A 13,913-nucleotide genomic window follows, 5' to 3' on the forward strand; every position below is an offset into this window, starting at 1 on the left:
GGATTTATTCATCCTATGTAATTTAAATTTTGTACCTTTTGACCAATATCTCCTCATTTTCCCCATCCCCCAGCCCCTTGTAACCACCTTTCTAGTCTCAGTTTCTATGACTTTGGCTTTTTTTCTATGACTTTGGCTTTTTTAGATTTCAAAAATAAGTGATATCATACAGTATCTTTCTCTAACTTATTTCACTTACTGTAATGCCCTCAAGATCCATTCATATTGTAGCAAAGGGCAGGACTTCCCTTCTTTCTTATGGCTTAATAATATTCCTTTATATATACATATATATATATATGGCCATCAGATATAGATATTGCTATAGATGGAATATATCAATTTATATTTTTAGAATATGCTCAAATATTAGCAGTTATCTCTGTGGATGGGACTAGGGAAGGTTTTTGTTGTTTTTTAAAATTTTCATATGTGCACAGTAACATTATATTCCTAAACAGAAAAAACTTATTTTTTTCTAATGCCAACAGAGAATTACACTCTTTTAAAAATAGATGGGAGGGAATATCTCTTACTATCTAGGAAGTGAGGAAGTGTCGGAAAGAGAGAGAGGGAGAGGGGGAAAGGCATGGAAGAGACAGAGGAGAGAAGAAAATCGCAAAGTAACAGAAGTTATAGTCACTTGATGCTTTTCATATTTGATAAAAATATCTACTTTTATCTCTCAATTGGGTTTTTCTTGGACATCCAAACTCTTTAGAAAGGGATGAATGGTGACCTATCCAGATATAAAGTTGGGTCATAATACTTTTTAAGGTCCCAAAAGTCTTTTAGAATTGTTATAAAAATGCAGAAAAAAAGTAATTAAGTGTGACATAGAAAATTTTATGTGCCTCAAGACTGAAAGCTATTTTGAGCCAATCTCGCAGAAGAGAAGTCTTGAAAAGTCTTGAAAAGTCTTGACTGTAGAATATGAGATGGAGTAAAAGGAAGAAACGCAGTTTAACAGTAAGTCAAGTGAAGGAGGGGAAGAATAACTGGATATATATTTTATGAAAACTCAAATGATTAAAGAAATGGCCATCCAATATTTTCAGATTGAGCCAGCAGTTAAAGGTAGACTAGGCACTGACATGCTAATATTACAGCACATTAACTTTTTAGTTTGTGGTTCGGCACAACGGTTATTGTAGTAAACGGCATTTTTACACTAAGTTGTATGTAAATGTACACTGAAATGCTATTCATACAGATGGGCAACCAGAACACTACTGGGAAACAAAAAAAATGTGAAAGACTAGGTCTTGGAATAGAAAACTTTTTCTACAGGATATGGGAAGCAAGTATCAGATATCCTGGTCTCAGCCCTCCCAGCTCCCACCTTCCTGTCCTCCCAGGACACTTAAATAAATAAATACTTTTTGTGGTTTAGCCCCAGAGTAGATTCCAATTTATCAAGGCTAATTACAAATGTACACGTGTGTGTGTGTGTAGGGGGTGTGAGGGAATTTCAACATGAAATTCAAGTAAATATCAATAGAATTCGTTATTTAGGCCCACTGCCTACCAGCACTGACACGTCATTGCAGATTCCCATTTACTCTAACTATATGCCCATAGCTGTGGGTGAAGAGGCACTTCTGTGGGTGAAGTGCAATTACAGAAAAGAAATACTGGTCTATCAGCGTATTAGTCACAGTACTGAAATGCGTAACTGTCATCTTCTGTGCTACCTTCCATGAATCTTTACTAGTTGCCAAACTTGTTCCCCTTCCTCCAAACTCCTGAGCACCTTTTCAGCTACCTTCCAAAGCACTTCGGATTGGCAAATAATTTTAAGCTTGTTGAGCGTTACAATGACGCTATTACACGCGGTGCATATGCTTTTTGGCAAAAACAAAAAACACAAAAATGCCTCTCTCCACTCAATAACACAGATGACATGTGTAAGAAGGCACAGCCTAGATAACTTCCTCTACCCTCCCCTTTCGAAATTCTCCTAAACTGGCTTCCTTCTCCTTCACTCTTTCCACGTCTACACAGGAGCCTAAAACAGCGCAGGATTTAGGGGCTTCCGGGCACCAGCCCCGGCCCTGCGTCGCGAAGCTCGGCGGATAGGAACCCGCTTTCAGGGCTCGCTCACGACACGAGGGCGGGAACCCGGGCAACAACGGGGTGCTACGCGGCGCCGGCGGCGGGGCTTCTGGGTCTGGGGTGCCCGCCCTGGCACAAGGTCGTGGAGAGAAACAGCCGACACGAAAGACAAGTAACGAACCGCGGAGGAGCGGAGTATAGCGGAAGCGGGGTCGAGGGCGGGGTCGAGGGCGGGGTCGGGGGGCGGGGAAACGGAAGAGGATCCGGGCGGAGCGGAAGGGGGGCGCGGCGGGGCGGAAGGGGAAGTTGGCGCCCGTGGGAGCTGCAGGACCTTGTGGCCGTAGGGGCTTCACTTTAAGTACCGTCTAGGAGAGGACCCTAGCTGTCGCTGCGTAACGGACTTTAGTGCTTCTCCACAGGGATTCCAGACGGCGACCCGCGGGGGTTCGGCGGTGCGGTCCGTGTGAAGCCACCCCGCAGGCCCGCTGCCCTCTGCTGGGCGTGGGGACGCAGCGCACAGCGACGCAGAGCCCTTTGCCAGGTGAGGGGAGGGTGATGGGAAAAGATGAGTCGAACTTTCCTGGGAGAGTGGAGAAACAGCTGACATAAACGTTTTCAAAAGAATAGGGAGGCATGATTTCAGTGCACTAATTTAAATGCTGAATACTTTCCAGGCCCTCTTCTCAGCAGTGTTAAAAAAAAACGACTAAAGAAAATAATTTAGGTGATACAGTTTAAGTTCACACTGACATGAAGTGGGCAGTCTCCTTTTGGAGACAGGCAAAGTAAGGTGGAAGGCATGAAGCTTTTAAGATAAAAACAAAACAGCCAGTTATTTTACCAGCAAAATGGGCTTATTTGGGAATAGCAGAGGAATTGCAATTCGAGACAAGCGAACTATAGGAAAAGTCATAGATAGGTTCAGCAAACAAAGGAGAGGCCCATTCTGTTACAGAGAAAAAGGAGGAAGTTGGGAGGGGTTGTTTTGAAGAAAGTTCCCTGGTAGAAAGTGAGAGTTTAGGTGGTGATGGTTCCTCCTAGGCTGAGTTGCTCGGTGAACAGGAAATCTTCCCTCCTAGTAGGTCTGTGAATGATGCTTTCCTGTTGGAGTATGCAGTTAACGGGAGTAGTTGATGCTTCCTGTGGTAGTGTGTGAGGGTTCCCCCTTCTGGACTCCCAACTGTTTTAAATGAGGTTTCCTCTATTCAGTTTGACATTTTCTGCTTTTCTCTGAAAGCATCGCTGATCAAAAGTCAGGTTTTCCATCTTCAGTGGCCTTTGTCCCTTGGTGCCAGGAAGGACTTTTCCTGGGTGTTGTGTCCCACCTTGAAGGGGAAGTGCACAGATTGGAAACCAACTGAGCTCATGTTCAAGTAACAAGGAGGAGTAGGAGGGAGAAATCTCAGGCACTTACCATATAAAGTCTGTATCTTCTTAAGGTCATAAGCGTTGGAGACCATTCTGATCATCTTGAAATGTTGAGCCAGCATTACCTGTTGGACACATAAGTTTTACAAAGGTGTGACAGGCAACAAAATACAGAAATTAAAATAGTTACGCAAACCGGAATTAAAAGTAACATAACTCCGAATTTTATGATGATCTAAACTAGGACCTTAGGCCTGAGGGTAGCCAACTGAACAAATCACGGAGGGTCAGGTGAGACTTGTTGGAATCAGTGCTCTTCCTCCTCAATTCTTCCATGCAGTTGAGTTTCTGCTGCTCTAATCATGTTTTCTTTGGCACTTACTTGGACCTGAGGGAAAAAAGGCCCTTCCTACAGAGGCAGACGTGGAGTCATGTATGCCTCCTGGAAGTTCCCACTCAAGGTGGCCATGAAGGTTTAGTAAAATGGATCAATGGGAGGCTTCTGTTTTGTATTGAAGAGAAAACAGAACAGTGAATACAGCAAGAGCACAAACTGAAAGAATTAACTGAGCATGTTGGGAAGACAGGGCAGGAATAAGTATGGCGCAATAGCTGACGAGCTCTTTGCAAAAACAGCAGACCTTCAAAGACATATTAAAATAGTATTGTTACCCCCAAAAGAGCTGTTTAGAACCAAATGTGTTATCCAGTAAGACAGCCTATAAGGTTGCAAATTCAAAGACCATGAATCTAGGTAAAAAATCCCAAAACAGTTAATAGTCCAGATGAAAGAAAGACTTCAGTGAATTCTGAACCTTCTAACTCTTAAAAAAAAAAAAAAAAAAGGTGAAAAGACTAATTTGTTATGGGGTCATGATGAGGTAGTTTCTGAAAGGCCATAATCAAAAGAAGAGGATTTGGGAAATACAAACAAGGGCATTGTCTTTCTGTGAGAGAGAGAGTAAAAAAAAAGCAACAATGAGGAAAAGGGTATACAGGCCTGGTCAGGTCATCTTTGGAAAGCTGTATGCCTCAGTTGTCAGCTGCTTCTCTTCCTAGTCATTTCAGTTTGGAGGTTTCCAGTGTTTGTATAGGACCACATGTCAGGTGCGGTCTTCTCTAGCTGTGAGATGTGTACTCAGGGTTCGAGTCCCTGAAGTTTGGCTGCCTTCTAGGTAGTGAGGAGGCCATGGTATAGTCCCTTCCAAGAGGATTCAAGGCAGTCTTTGTTCTTACTGATTTCAAATCAGAAAAGTGGAAGAAAATTGAAAACATTAGTCTGGAGAGGAGTAGCCAGACGTTATTGGAGACTAGAAGAATTTAGGATCCACTCCAGTGTGCAGGTATATGACAAAACCTTGAAGATAATTGATAGGACTAGAACTTAATAGCTACGTAAGTGCAAACATGATTTTTCTCTCTCTGATTGTCCTCACTTTTATCAAAGATAATCATAGTAAAACTAATTTGTTGGTATTAAACTTGGTTTGATTGTTTACCTAAATGCAGCAAGAATAATGATTGACCATATAAACTCTTTTTCAAAATTGTTTTGCTGGAATCTTGTAAGCAAGGTACCAGGCTGATTTATTTATTATTTTTGAGAAGTTCCTTAAAGCTGTCTGGTCATATCTGTCTATGTACATCTTTCTTGAATATGATAATCCAGCCAAAGCCTTGGTAATATAGCCAATATTTCCAGTTGTGTCTTGTTATGAGGAGAACAGATTCTCATTGAATTTATGCAAGTACACATATTGTCATGAAAAACATACTTAAGTTTTTGAATTCTGGAGGGATCAGGACGGGAGAAAAAAAATAAATGTTTTAACTTTTGTTACAAAGATACATTTTCTTAAAGGAGAGGAAGAAAAGGGTCCTTTAAATCTAGTTCTGTGTAATATCTTACAGTTATCTAACACCTGCGTTCTAGAGTATTTGTCAGGATCTTTTCTACGATTAAAGGTACTAGAAGTGATATTTGCAAAAGCACCAGAGTAAAACAACTGTCTATAAATGACAAAAGACTTAAAAATAGTAATGATTAAAGATCTGATGAAGGTTCATTATAATGTAGTTGACAGGTCAATTTGGTTATTTCTGTGACTACATCTTTACACTTGATCTTAGCCAAAAGGCCGAGAAGCGATTGTGACTACATCTTTAAAATCATGGCTGATAACATTATGCCAGGACACATCAGAATCATAGGACTTTTCATAGGAATCTCTAGAACATTTAATAACATTCACATATACAACATAACCTAAGAAAGTTTATCATCATTTATTTGACAAAGCTTCCCATATAATTTGACATATCAGATAAACCTGATTAACATCTCCCTTTTTATAAGAAGAGAGAACAAGTCCTTTGAGAAGTGCCAGGGGCCGTCTGGAGATTCCCAAAGTTATTTTCAGGTCAAAACGACTTAATTTAGAGTTTGATTTTTGGGAAGTGTTTCAAAAATATCAAAAGGTTTGGACATTTGACTAAATAAGATTACCCCGAAGATTACAAAACACAAAGTATCTATTTAATCAAAGTGACAAAAAGATTTCAAAAGACAAATAGAGAAGGTTACATAGCTGCAAAACAGAAACAAAAAACCAAACCAAACCCTTAGCTCTTCTTTATAAAAAAGACAGCTTTTTTATAAAAGCACAGGAAATAATTTTGATAAAATACAAAAAAGTAAGGAAAAACCTTTCACATTCTCTTATCAGGAGCAGACCAATAGCCCAAGCAAACTTTGTCCTTTTAGCAGCTGAAAGAAAATTAAGTTCCAGTTTTACGTAAGTACACTATTGATATTAAAGCTTACTTTAAAAACCCTTATAGCAAGTATATTTAATCTTATCCTACTTTATTGCATATAAAATTTCTTTCAAAAGATTCTTGTTTCACAAACCCTTCTACAGTTTTCTTTTTACATTCAGATTTTGTCTTATCCTTTCCTTTTTATTCTGGCAACTATTTTACTTTAGGACAAAACTACTTCCTTTGCATACAGCGATGTTTTCCTTATCATTTCTAGTAGCTTTAATCATATTTATTAATCAGAATACATAACCCTTAGAATCTTTGATTTCTAGTGGAAACTAAGAAATAAGCAATTTTAGACTAGTAAATTTATAAATGTATTTTCTAGTTTCCAAAGGCATATGCCATTTTAACTAGTACAGTCTTTCAGTGTGACACAAGACATGGTTACTAAAAGACAAAAATTTATCTTTGGTTTCTCTAAAATAGAAAGCCAAAAGTCAATAGATCTGTGTTCAGTAATTAATGTTTTAGTGATTTATCATGTTTGGAGAATGATCCAGGCATTCAATAAAGATTTGAGTATGCTATTTTTTTCTTAAGGACACATATCATAAAACATAATTGTTGCACCTAGAAACTCTTACCCCATTTTCATCTATCTGAATTATTTGTTCCCAACATTTCTGTTTAAATTACTCACAAAAACTTCATGAGACATTAGACAAAGTCAGCCATCAACTCAAGCAAATTTTTATTCTAACACACTTGCAACAGAGATAACATGAACTTATTTGACTAGTAAACCCAAGTAGAATAAAAGTATTATATTTTATACTGATAACTCTAAAGACATGCCTGTTTCAATTAGACTAACAAATTTAAACTAGCTTTAATGCCAGATATTTTCCCAGATCACATGAACCACAAAAGCATCTGTTTGAGTTTCTCTTATATTTCTGATAATTTAATTTATATAAGTACTTAATTTTTTTAGGCCAGTTAAATAGAACTGTTTTTATAAATTAATTTTGGCAATACCATCTGGAGGTATAAAAAGAACACATATCTATGACATACATACATGGATGCACATAACATACAGACAGACACAGAGATCTTATAGCCTGGTACAAAGCTCAAAGAGAATATTTGGATCCAAATTGTATTTCTGGCAGATGGACTAAGTTAACCTGTTTAGTTGCATACTGTAAGGATCCTCTTAGAGCTGTCTTTTCGGAGTCCTCTTGTCTTTTTAGAAATTTCTGCATACCTATTAAAGAATGCATTCCATTGTCCTTGAGATCAGATGTCCTAAATATTGAACCTGGGTTTGAGCAAACTGCAATTTTTCTTTGGAGACATTACATCCCCTTAAGGCCAAACATTTTAACAGGTGGATGCTGTCTTTCTGTGAAGAAATTTGAGAAGGAGGGGGGCAGAGAAACAGATTATCTACATAGTATAACAAAGTAGAGAATAGAAGAGTTTATCGAAAAATTTGATCGCAGTAGGAGTGGATGTCAGTAGCTTGTAGGGGTTAGGAACAATAGGGTACTGAGAGATAACAGTGTTATTTATTGTTCAGAGGTTCTGGACAAAGCTCCATCCCTGGCCTTGGGTTTTCTCACAGGTAAAATAGGGGTATTACAAGGAATGAGTTTATTGCTTTGAATGCTTATTTATCTACTGTGAAACTCTAGAATTATTATTTCCTTTTTGGAGAGAAAGAAATCCCAGCATGATACTTTTCTAAAAAGTCTTGGCCTAATAAATGAATAGGGGGCAGAGGAAGTTAAGGAGGGAAGAGTGGGTATCTCTCAAAAAAGGCCTAAAAAAAGGCCTGTTGCAGAGACTCCCACTATCTGAACCGTGTTAGTACCCGTCTTGGAGAAGGGAAGGAGGAAGCTGGCACTGGAGGCAGGGCCTGAGACAAAGAAAATTGGAGGAGGGGAAAGAGAGACCTCAAAAGACACGTCTTTCTTTCTTCGTTTGAAATGTGCATGAAGTAGGACTGCAATTTTTAAATATAATACTGTCCAGAGTCCCTGAAAGGGGAGGGGGGGAACTCTAACATGTAAATTACTGGGATCCCATTTCTCAGGTTTTTTTCCTAGAGCAAAAGAAAAATTCCTAAACAGTCTGCAGGTCAAATACCAGCACAGTTCCAATAGGAACAGCCCGATTCCAAAGGAGTTGGGCCAAATGCTAAGTGAGTGAGTGCTCACAGGAAGGATAAAGCCTTTATACAGAAAGTTATCTAATGGAGGTTGTCTAAGTTTTGGTTTGCTGATGTGGCACCCTTGGCAAGAACAGCTCCATTTTGGGCCTAGAAATTGATTTCAACAGTAGGTAATGTTCCCTAGGAACTCTGTAATTGTCCTTCTCACTACCTGTATTAAATTATCTTGCTTAAGTAAAATTTGCATCCTTTGTTTCATGCAGCCAACTTTTCAACAACAAAAATGACTAACTCATTTTTGGTAAATGTTCTTTCATTCTAGAATTCTTTTGAGACTCATTAATCCTTTTAATGCTACACACACATATAATTGCGAAATCTGCTGGGGGAGGGAGGAGCATGGTAATAAAACAGAGGATCTTTTCTTGATATTTTATTGGTCTGATCTGAAAGATGAGCAGATCTCAGTTAGCTGGGGCCCAGGCAGTGATCAGCATTCCAAGAAGAGAGACCAGCTTGCAAGGAAGAATGGAACCGAATCAGGGTGAATGGTGGGAATAATAAACAGGGTAGGTAGAGTTGGTTTGTGGACAGATTCTTAAGCCTTGTATGGCATTATGGATTCTCAAGCATTGTGTGCCAAATTATTACTGGTGAATATTATTTGTCAAGTACTGTACTAGGCACTGCAAATGCCCTCTTGCAGCTAAATCTAGTGGGAAGATTTGGTGAAAGAAGTAATTACAGGAAAGCGTGATGAGGGTTAATAAAGGATATAAATATTGTGAGAACAGATAGTAAGAGTATTTTGTATAGTTTAGAGTATTAAAGGAGATGACTTGGAGTTACTCTGAGGAAGAAAAAGTATAATGGGTGGGGGAAGCACATATTCAGAGGCTTGGAATGAAGAGAACACCTGAAGGATTTGAAAAACTGAAAGAGGTTCATTTCGGCTGAGAGGAAGAAAGGTATGTGTGGCACGTAGTGACACTTGAAAGGTAGGTTAATAAATGACAGCTTAAAACCAAACTAAAATACGAAAAACAGGTCATATACTGACAGTCTAAAGTAGAATAGTTCTGATTTTTTGTTGTTTACTCCCTGCGTTAAGCTAATTTTTTTTTTTTTAACATCTTTATTGAAGTATAATTGCCTTACAATGGTGTGTTAGCTTCTGCTTTATAACAAAGTGAATCAGTTATACATATACAATATGTTCCCATATCTCTTCCCTCTTGCATCTCCCTCCCTCCCACCCTCCCCATCCCACCCCTCTAGGTGGTCACAAAGCACCGAGCTGATCTCCCTGTGCTATGCGGCTGCTTCCCACTAGCTATCTAGTTAAATTTGGTAGTGTATATATGTCCATGACACTCTCTCACCCTGTCACATCTCACCCCTCCCCCTCCCCATATCCTCAAGTCCATTCTCTAGTAGGTCTGTGTCTTTATTCCCGTCTTGCCACTAGGTTCTTCATGGCCTTTTTTTTTTTTTTTTCCCTTAGATTCCGTATATATGTGTTAGCATACTGTATTTGTTTTTCTCTTTCTGACTTACTTCACTCTGTATGACAGACTCTAACTCCATCCACCTCATTACAAATACCTCCATTTCATTTCTTTTTATGGCTGAGTAATATTCCATTGTATATATGTGCCACATCTTCTTTATCCATTCATCTGTCGATGGACATTTAGGTTGCTTCCATGTCCTGGCTATTGTAAATAGAGCTGCAATGAACATTTTGGTACATGACTCTTTTTGAACTATGGTTTTCTCAGGGTATATGCCCAGTAGTGGGATTGCTGGGTCATATGGTAGTTCTATTTGTAGTTTTTTAAGGAACCTCCATACTGTTCTCCATAGTGGCTGTATCAATTTACATTCCCACCAACAGTGCAAGAGTGTTCCCTTTCCTCCACACCCTCTCCAGCATTTATTGTTTCTAGATTTTTTGATGATGGCCATTCTGACCGGTGTGAGATGATATCTCATTGTAGTTCTGATTTGCATTTCTCTAATGATTAATGAAGTTGAGCATTCTTTCATGTGTCTGTTGGCAATCTGTATATCTTCTTTGGAGAAATGTCTATTTAGGTCTTCTGCCCATTTTTGGATTGGGTTGTTCGTTTTTTTGTTATTGAGCTGCATGAACTGCTTGTAAATCTTGGAGATTAATCCTTTGTCAGTTGCTTCATTTGCAAATATTTTCTCCCATTCTGATGGTTGTCTTTTGGTCTTGTTTATGGTTTCCTTTGCTGTGCAAAAGCTTTTAAGTTTCATTAGGTCCCATTTGTTTATTTGTTTTCTTATTTCCATTTCTCTGGGAGCTGGGTCAAAAAGAATCTTGCTGTGATGTATGTCATAGAGTGTTCTGCCTATGCTTTCCTCTAAGAGTTTGATAGTGTCTGGCCTTACACTTAGGTCTTTAATCCATTTGGAGTTTATTTTTGTGCATGGTGTCAGGGAGTGTTCTAATTTCATACTTTTACATGTAGCTGTCCAATTTTCCCAGCACCACTTATTGAAGAGGCTGTCTTTTCTCCACTGTATATGCTTGCCTCCTTTATCAAAGATAAGGTGACCATATGTGCGTGGGTTTATCTCTGGGCTTTCTATCCTGTTCTATTGATCTATATTTCTGTTTTTGTGCCAGTACCAAACTGTCTTGATTACTGTAGCTTTGTAATATAGTCTGAAGTCAGGGAGCCTGATTCCTCCAGCTCCATTTTTCGTTCTCAAGATTGCTTTGGCTATTCGGGATCTTTTGTGTTTCCATACAAATTGTGCAATTTTTTGTTCTCGTTCTGTGAAAAATGCCAGTGGTAGTTTGATAGGGATTGCATTGAATCTGTAGATTGCTTTGGGTAGTAGAGTCATTTTCACAATGTTGATTCTTCCAATCCAGGAACATGGTATATCTCTCCATCTATTTGTATCATCTTTAATTTCTTTCATCAGTGTCTTATAATTTTCTGCATACAGGTCTTTTGTCTCCTTAGGTAGGTTTATTCCTAGATATTTTATTCTTTTTGTTGCAATGGTAAACGGGAGTGTTTTCTTAATTTCACTTTCAGATTTTTCGTCATTAGTGTATAGAAATGCAAGAGATTTCTGTGCATTAATTTTGTATCCTGCTACTTTACCAAATTCGTTGATTAGCTCTAGGAGTTTTCTGGTAGCATCTTTAGGATTCTCTATGTATAGTATCATGTCATCTGCAAATAGTGACAGCTTTACTTCTTCTTTTCCGATTTGGATTCCTTTTATTTCTTTGTCTTCTCTGATTGCTGTGGCTAACACTTCCAAAACTATGTTGAATAATAGTGGTGAGAGTGGGCAACCTTGTCTTGTTCCTGATCTTAGTGGAAATGGTTTCAGTTTTTCACCATTGAGGACAATGTTGGCTGTGGGTTTGTGATATATGGCCTTTATTATGTTGAGGAAACTTCCCTCTATGCCTACTTTCTGCAGGGCTTTTATCATAAATGGGTGTTGAATTTTGTCGAAAGCTTTCTCTGCCTCTATTGAGATGATCATATGGTTTTTCTCCTTCAATTTGTTAATATGATGTATCACATTGATTGATTTGCGTATATTGAAGAATCCTTGCATTCCTGGGATAAACCCCACTTGATCATGGTGTATGATCCTTTTAATGTGCTGTTGGATTCTGTTTGCTAGTATTTTGTTGAGGATTTTTGCATCTATGTTCATCAGTGATATTGGCCTGTAGTTTTCTTTCTTTGTGACATCTTTGTCTGGTTTTGGTATCAGGGTGATGGTGGCCTCGTAGAATGAGTTTGGGAGTGTTCCTCCCTCTGCAATATTTTGGAAGAGTTTGAGAAGGATAGGTGTTAGCCCTTTTCTAAATGTTTGATAGAATTCACCTGTGAAGCCATCTGGTCCTGGGCTTTTGTTTGTTTTAAGATTTTTAATCACAGTTTCAATTTCAGTGCTTGTGATTGGTCTGTTCATATTTTCTATTTCTTCCTGGTTCAGTCTCGGCAGTTTGTGCATTTCTAAGAATCTGTCCATTTCTTCCGGGTTGTCCATTTTATTGGCATAGAGTTGCTTGTAGTAATCTCTCATGATCTTTTGTATTTCTGCAGTGTCAGTGGTTACTTCTCTGTTTTTTATTAAGTATGCGTTTGTGTTTATTGTCTAGATTTAGCAGTTTCAGCACTTGGTAAAACGTTATGGCTTCTAAGAGAACAGCTAGCTTAGATCCTGTGCAGGGAGGGGAGCTATTTGATCACCTTTGAAGAACTTTAAAACAAAAATGGAGAAAGTGAAACCTTTGATCTCAGATGTACACAAGGATCTCTTCTCTTTCCCTTTTCCCATGGTATGGTTGTGAGCTTGTTCAGATGGGCTGAATCTGCTTGTGGTAGGACAGCAAAGCATCCTGCAGGATGAGTTTTAAACATACTTTTTGTCCTGAAGAAAATTTATAAAATCAAAAATGCCTCCGAACCTTTTCATTGCCTCTGATCCTGGAACAAATCCAAAATGCCAATTGCTTAACTACATGCTTACAAAAGACCAGAACCTCAGCCCTTGTTTGTTCACTTATACTTTCAGATAATATGGTGTTTAATAGTGGTTTACACTTTGTCATCTTCTAAGTACTGAACTATTGTCTAATTTAATCTCTGAGTTTAGAATTGGGATGAAAGTATCCATAATAGGCTATTTCAAATGTCAAGAATTGGATCCCTAAACTTGAGGTCAGCAAATCTAATAGGCTTAAGCAGTGCCCTTGAGTTTCTCTGGTACTAGTGTGTGGCACAGACAAGGGGATATGAGGGGAGGAGAGAAAAGAAGGGAGAGTTAGTGGAAGGGGGACAAGAGTGAGGGGGGAAAAGAAAAAAAAATGGAATCAATAGAGAAAAAGGATAATGAGGTTTTTATTATAAGGTTTCCATGGAAAAATCAGCATATCAAAGTTGTCCAGTGAGGCAAAAATATTAGTAACATGAATATTTAAATTTGTAATGATTTAAGTATGAGGAGATACAGATCTGATGATGTCTATACGAATTGCCCTTGTTTTGGTTATTGGAGGTGGGGAAGTGTATGAAGACAGAACAGACAGACTCCTTACAATGAGAGAAGATAATGTTGTTTATTGATTCTATTATCCCTTCATAATAATTAAAAATGCTAATGATTTTATAAGCCTTACCCCTTCTTATTTTCTAGTTTAACTCCTTATTCTTTTCCCTAAACAGAATACTATGGAAAACATAAGCAAATTTATTTATTTTTTTAAATAGCCATTTAAGTTCTCATCAAGTTTCTTTGGCACAATTCTTTTATACAGAAGTCGTGGTCAATGTGGAAAAGACTTCTGCCCCAACTGAATTTTCCATTGAGTGGTCTCTTCTATATATGACTTATCCCCAGGGGCAAAACATGCATAGAGCATATTCTAGGCAAAAGCAAGCTTGGTCATATTGTGTTTGGCTCTGACTCTCTATGTAGACCTCTCAGTTTTGTGAACTGATCTGGCAGGTGACCTTGAGAGCTTAGTTTTCTTAGA

General features: G+C 38.4%; 1 protein-coding gene across 4 annotated transcripts in view; it reads left to right on the top strand.

Moving 5' to 3' along the window:
- Positions 1-2,336: 2,336 nt before the first annotated feature.
- ECHDC1 (ethylmalonyl-CoA decarboxylase 1) overlaps positions 2,337-13,913 on the top strand; it is a 44,650-nt gene continuing 33,073 nt past the window's right edge. For 2 of the 4 annotated variants that reach the window (XM_059941259.1, XM_059941258.1), the window contains exons 1-2: positions 2,337-2,596; positions 6,150-6,218. The gene's annotated coding sequence lies outside the window, so the exon portion shown is untranslated. The remainder of the gene's footprint in view (positions 2,597-6,149; positions 6,219-13,913) is intronic. The other 2 variants (XM_059941260.1, XM_059941257.1) reach the window with 1 other exon arrangement.

Source organism: Balaenoptera ricei, chromosome 12 (genome assembly GCF_028023285.1).
Source record: "Balaenoptera ricei isolate mBalRic1 chromosome 12, mBalRic1.hap2, whole genome shotgun sequence".
Lineage (NCBI taxonomy): Eukaryota > Metazoa > Chordata > Mammalia > Artiodactyla > Balaenopteridae > Balaenoptera > Balaenoptera ricei.